The following is a 6,104-nucleotide window of genomic DNA, read 5'->3' on the forward strand; positions in this document are numbered from 1 at the left end:
ACTTGACTGTGGCCCTGGGGGCCACCAGGGTTCACACACACCCACAGAGTGGCCCTGCCCCATTAGGAATTGCCTGCAGCATGCAGATAACTAGGAGAGCCCGGTAATGCCTAGAGAGCCTCTGTCTGCTGGGGAACCCTAAGAAATGGAGTCAGACAAATTATAAATTACTTCCCACCTGTCACCCTCACCTCAAATATCCTTTCTGTACATCCCCCTGGAGAGCTGCCAAGTAAGAGGACTAATTCCCCTTCATGTAGAAATAGTACTCATCTCTGATCACTAAATATGTCCCTAGTCTTCTGTCCCTGGAAAAATCCTTCTTGTCCATAGTTCCTATCCATACTTCGAGGCAATCTTGTCTTTTTTTTTTTTTTTTGGGCAGGGCAATGAGGGCTAAGTGACTTGCTCAGGGTCACACAGCTAGTAAGTGTCAAGTGTCTGAGGCTAGATCCTCCTGAATCCAGGGTTAGTGCTTTATCCACTGCGCCACCTAGCTGCCCCAGAGGCAACTTGTCTTACCATGACAATTTTCTCTTTATTCCTGATGGCCTACCCTGTACTCTGTCTACCCTCTCACCCCTAAAGGAAAGTGAGTTCTCCCTCCTCTGTTCCCAGCAGTACTTTCTTTGCATATCTTACTGTGCATTCAGACCCTACCTTTTATTATAGTGTTTTATCCCCACTCCTATACTGTAAGCTTCTCTGAGGGCAGATCCAGAACCCCCCCACAATATCTCCTAGTACAGTGTGTTATATACAGTAAATGTTCCATAGCTAATTTAAGGAGTGATATGAGAAAGGAAGCATGGCATAGTCTCCCTATCCCACTCTCAAACAGTGCCTCATATAGAGCTGGGCATATAGTAATAATAATAATGTAGAATTTGGTGACTCCCTTGCATACACAATGCTCTTCTTCTTCTTCTTTTTTTTTTTTGGGTGAGGCAAGGTTGGGGTTAAGTGACATAGCCTAAGGTCACACAGCTAGTTAAGTGTTAAGTGTCTGAGGTCGGATTTGAACTCGGGTCCTCCTGCATCACCTAGCTGCCCCCACAATGCTCTTCTAATAGCTATTCTGTGTGTCCATGTCTATTTCGCTCAAAACCTTTGCTCACAAACCCCTTTTTCTCTAGTCAACCAGAGGATATATTAGTTAAAATCCAAGGCATTTAATTAAGTAACACTGTAAAGAGAATTGCAGTAGAATATTTCCCCCATAAACCTGGGTGCATTCTTACACAAATATTTACAGTATCTTTGGGGGAGACTTGCCACACATTGGGATAAGGGCATACATATGGGAAATGTGGGTACAAATGGAGGGGGCAACTTTTACCTATTGGTATCACTGATATGTTCTGGTGATATTCATCTCACCCTCTCACTGCACCTGTTCCCCATTTGGTGTGGTTTCCCACTGGTGTGTGGGTAACTGCTAAGTATCTAGTCTCACCTGGGCACTGCTTTACTCATCTAAGGGTAGCTGCTAGGTGTGGTGGGATAGTCCATTCCAGGGCCATCTGCCAAACCATATCAGCCCCAGTCGGCTGGGATATAGTGGCTAAAACCTCTCGTGATAAGGGAAAGTTGAGGCTCTTTGAGTGTAGTTATCACACCCAGCTAACAAAGGCCAGGTAGACTGTTCTAGGCTTTATTGAGTCCTTTCAATCCTTAAGGTTGATGAACACATCCATGTTATTTGCTCTAAGGAAGCAAGGAAAGGAGCATTTATTAAGTACTTTACGTAATACTGTACTATGCTACATAAGTGTGTAAATTTATCTCGCTTTGATTTTCAAAACAACCCCTGAGGGTTTAGATACTATTATTCTCATTCTACAGTGGAGGAAATTGAGACAGACAGAATAACTTGTACAGAGTCACCACAACTAGTAAGTGTCTAGGCAGAATTTGTACCTAGGTCTTCTTGACTCCAGCCCAGAGTTCTATCTACTGTGCCACCTAGTTGCCTCTTCGATAAACATAATACATGGCATATAATCAATAACATATATGATAGCTTGATAAAACTAAGGACACAAATCCTCAATGCAATTCATTAAAACATGAAAGTATGGTGTAGTAAAGACCCTGGGTTCAAAGACCAACTTCTGACACATTACTGGCTGTATGACCCTGAACAATTCATTAAACCTCTCATGCTATAGGCAACTCCCTAAGACTATAAATTGCAGAAAAGATGCTTACCCAAATTGGTAGAGGAATTTTCCATATACCAGTGAAATTCTTAATCCAATCTCTGTCCCCATCCCTATGGCTGAGATTTGGGGTAGGTAGGTGGCACAGTGGATAAAGCGTTGAACCTGGATTCAGGAAGACCTGAGTTCAAATCTGGCTTCAGACATGTAGCAGCTGTGTGACCCTGGGCAATTCACTTAACGCCATTTGCCTCAGTTTCCTCATCTGTAAAATGGGCTGGAGAAGAAAATGGTAAACCACTCCAGTATCTTTGCCAAAAAAACCAACAAACCCAAAACTTCAAAGGGGCGTTCATGAAGAGTTGGACAGGACAAAACAACAAGGAGCAGAGATTGAAGATCTCTGTTCCTAAGATATTCCCGAGTCTATCAGGTTTAGCATGAAAATGAATTTGAGGCCACAGACAAAAAGTAAACCAAGAAGGTGAGGTACTGTTCTCCACCCCCTACCCTACTCTGCATTTGTTCCTTTATTATGTTTCTCTGTCAGCCACAAACCCTCTGATACTGTAAGTTTGGCCAGTGAAAAACATTTTTGTGTCTCTCTACATCTCCCCCACCTCCACTAAAGAATTTGCAGTCCTAAAATGTCATGGGGTACACCTTGAGTATTTGTGAATGTACAACATGCGTAACATAAATGACAAATAATTTCTAACAACATGGTACAGCGTACATGCAGATATCTAATACGTGACACTCATACTCTGTGTGCAGCTAGCATTAGCACATCTCATAAACATATTACATATAATCAAGAGCATATATGACAACATGGCATATATTAAACTAAGGGCACCAGTATAAAACACAAGCTATCACATAACAGAATTATGTCCAGTGACCACATACAAAGATCATGTTTGCATCAAAGCAATAGTGCATTCACAACATTGCATACCAGCATATACAGCAATGATGCTAAATACAGCAATAAAAGCATATTGCAGGGGGCAGCTAGATGGCACAGTGGATAAAGCACTGGCCCTGGATTCAGGAGTACCTGAGTTCAAATCCAGCCTCAGACACTTAACACTTACTAGCTGTGTGACCCTGGGCTCTTAACCCTAATTGCCTCACCAAAAAAAAAAAAAAAAGCATATTGCATAACACAGAAGCCATAAGCTACTCATAATAGCATTCTCCAATTATACACAAAGCATCCTGTACTACAGTAATTGGCATCATTGGTTCCATGGACAACCATTTCTCCTCTTTCTCCTACAGCATGGTATGTGAGCTGGGTCACTGACCTAATAGGCCTGGCCCTTCTGTCATGACCTCTTGAGGTTGTGGATGGCCCAGGCTTCCTGTCATCACTCTCAGACCTACTGGGCAACAATCATGAACTTCAGTATGGCTTGAGTCTCCAAGTATGGGTGCCCTATTTCCTAGGTCTCTCCACAACTTGAGTAATAGACAATAAGAAGTACTCTGAATCTAAACCCTTCTCCCCAGGCTGAAGTGAATTTCTTCTAGGGACAGGAGTCCTTCTAGACTTCTCTGACCCCTAGGGCATTTTAAGCACATGCAGAGATTTCTCCTGCAGTTTTTTGATTGTTTCAATTGCAAAATAAGCAAGCAAACAAACAGACAAATAAATAAATAGAAAGAAAATAAGGCAGGAAGAAAAGAAAAAGAAAAAGAAAGAAAAGGTCTACAATGCTGGGTGGAACTAAGGGATGGGACTCTTGGTGAAAGCAGTCCTTGCCTGTGGGCTCAAGAACTATATACGTATAGCGCAGCTAGGTGGCGCACTGGCCTTGGATTCAGGAGAACCTGAGTTCAAATCCAGCCTCAGACACTTACACTTACTAGGTGTGTGACCCCGGGCAAGTCACTAACCCCCAATTGACTCACCAAAAAAAAAAAAAAAAGAATATACATGTATAATAGCAATAATTTGCGATGTTTGTAAACAGTCTAAATAGGTTCATATGATGCTTTCCCTAAACCCTAAAAAGGCAACACATCACCATCTTAATTATCTAGTGAGGGAATATAGGCACATATTATGGTTGTATTTCATTAGATTGTCAAGCCTCCCTTGCGGGCAGGGCACTGGTGGGGGCTTTTTTGTTTCTTTTTTAATCCACAGCAGTACCAGGCATTATAGTAGATGTTTAATAAATGTTTATTGATTGATTGATTGATTTACTCAACCAGCAGCCCAATGACTGAGCTGTCATTCACACGCCTGAAAGGACATGCAGTATCTTCAGTGACCACCAGAGGATTATGCAGCCTGCAATGCTTAGGCTTTTTCTATACTGCAGAGCCTATGTTTTCAAGCTGCATGCTGGCTAGCTATGTAATTAAACTAAGGAAGAAATTGAAATATTACTCAAAATATTAAAAATAATATTAAAAATTATATTAAAATAGTAAAAAACCCCTATTTTCTAGAGTCCTTACCCCATGTCTGGACTCTTTAAACCCTCCCTCCCCACCCCATGTCTGGATGGCTTTTGGAGCCACTACCTCAACCCAATTCTCTTTGGACACCACCTCCACCATGTCCACAGAACTCAGATACTTAAGATACCATGATCACATAGTTATTGAATATAGCAAAAAAAAAAAAGACAGGAAATGGTTCACATGTTCCCCATGAAACCCATCTCTTTCCAACTGCCCTCCTAGTTCTTTGGAGGTGGCAGACAAAATTCCTTAATTGTTCATAACCATTGATCATAGAAAGGAGTATGGGAAGGTAAGCGAAGGAGTGTGTGTGTGCACACCTCTATGCCCATGTGATTCCATGTATCCTGTGATCCTGTCTGTGGGATTATGGATAGTAAAAAGCAGGGAATATCAATGAGAAGAAATCAACCTTCCCTCTCCAGCTCACCAGCCCAATGGAAATCACATCAGCGAGTTGGGATTCACAATCTTCTCTTTTTGAATTTCCCAGTCTCCATTCTGCTCCAAGCTCTCTACTGCTTTCACAACACAGGTCTCCAACAATCTGTCTCAGTCTGTCACCAGCTATTCACGTCCCATGCCCTGTTTCTTGTTTTGTTATCAGCAAAGTCCTCTTTTCGAAGGGGCAGTGGAAAGGAACGAGACCAGCTAGTTCTGCATAGACAGTGTACAGGTCTCATATATTCTTCCATCCTATCAACTTGGCTTCTTCTCCAAAATTGCGTAGGGAGCACTCCCTGAGCTTTCCAGTGAGGGGAGAAAGATAATCATCAGAAACACTTTGCTAGAATCTTTCTCCCAAATCATCTATTCTCCAGGGTCCTAGAGGAAGATAGTAAATGTTTAGACAATAGAACTACATGAGGGCTACCAGTTACCAACTCACTGAGCTTTAAGGTTTACAAAATAATGTCCTAGAAAGGTCTCTGTCAGGTAAATATTTTTACTTATAATACTCACCTTCCCCCATTTTATACACATAAAAGAGCTGGGCTATTTTGCCTAGGCAGCAGGAATGTAGGACAAAGGTCATCCTTTTTCCCCTCCAGTGATGCTAAATATTTCAATGCTATAAAATTTCAGGGCAATTTACCCAGGCCCAGGTACAAACTAGCTCTCAGGGGTATGACAAGACCGAAAGGAATTCAGTTGCCCCCACCCAACCTGGAATAAAGAATGGGTAGGAGGAAAAAGGGAGGGAATGTGAGTGTGCAGCAAGGCTGTTGATTAGTCACCTTGGGTGACCATATATGTATCAGCTAGGTGTGGCCGACTTGGCTAACAAGAGAACCTGAAAACATGCTCCATTAGTCACCTAAGCTATGTTAGTCCAGGTCTTTCTCACAGAAAACCCAGGAGGGCTGAGACAAGGCTGAACCAGGAACTCTAGTCCTCTTCCAAGTCCTTTGTTGGGAGGCTGCTGGGGAGGAAGATAATGCAAATGTGTAGCCATGGCCC

The sequence above is a fragment of the Dromiciops gliroides genome, chromosome 4, assembly GCF_019393635.1.
Source record: "Dromiciops gliroides isolate mDroGli1 chromosome 4, mDroGli1.pri, whole genome shotgun sequence".
Taxonomy (NCBI): Eukaryota; Metazoa; Chordata; class Mammalia; order Microbiotheria; family Microbiotheriidae; genus Dromiciops; species Dromiciops gliroides.